The sequence below is a fragment of the Cyprinodon variegatus genome, unplaced genomic scaffold (assembly GCF_000732505.1).
Source record: "Cyprinodon variegatus isolate N-32 unplaced genomic scaffold, C_variegatus-1.0 Scaffold34, whole genome shotgun sequence".
Classification (NCBI taxonomy): domain Eukaryota; kingdom Metazoa; phylum Chordata; class Actinopteri; order Cyprinodontiformes; family Cyprinodontidae; genus Cyprinodon; species Cyprinodon variegatus.
The window spans coordinates 495001-496008 of NW_015150487.1; positions in this window are offsets into that span (position 1 = coordinate 495001).

Sequence of the window (1008 nt, forward strand, 5' to 3'; positions counted from 1 at the left end):
ATCCACCATCCACCTACTTTTTTTTTTTTTTTTACAATTATACTACTGTGTATGGTTTTTTTTTTTTTTTTTTTTTTTTTACAATTATACTACTGTGTATGGTTTTTTTTTTTTTGTTTGTTTTTTTCAAATAAGAATACTCCAAGTGTTCCCACAGTGAACTCTTGCAAATTAAGCATATTTTAGTTACTTGTATTTCAACAGATTTGTTTCTCAATATAATTGTTAAGGTCAACTGTTTAAACTGCTAAGATACCAAGCCTAATACACAGGCCCACTAGATCAGCACCATGGACAGAGTCAATGATTCAGCTTTGACTTATTTTTTAACTCTAAGCTTTTGCATAGGATAAATTATTACATTTCTTCCATTGTGGCTCTTACAACAAGGAAACTAAAACTTTTGAGAAAGACTAATTCTACAATAACATCTTTCCTTATTTGTCCAAAAACTTAATTAAAATCATGCATATGAAACCAGTGACATGGACTCATTCTTCTATGACGATCTTGTTAGTGTGGGTTAGCTTGTTAAGGTTTGAATGCATTTATTTCCTGATATTTGCACATACACTATGAAAAACTGAAAAGTTAAGGGTTTAATTCAGTGTAACTGCAGACTGCGCACCAATCACTGTCCTGCTGACCCAGGGTTTGACAGTAAGTAGAACTGAGTACTGATCTCCATTTTCCTTGGGATTATTTTAGTCCCTTGTTATGCATCTGAATCTTTACAGCCTAAATAATGCAGTCACTTCTTTAGTAGACAGACCTTTTCATTTTCCTCTATGGCCTCCTATCTAAGGCCATGATATTCTCATGACCTCAGATAAAGGACTGGTATATGTACTTGACCTGTCAGATCTCAGTGCTGCATTTGAAAAAGTTAAAAGTCTTCAGCTGATCCAAAACGCTACAGCCAGAGTTATGATGAAAATTAAAAAGAGAGATAATTTCTCTTGTATCCTAGTTTCTCTTCATTGGCTTCCTGTTAAATCCAGAATATAA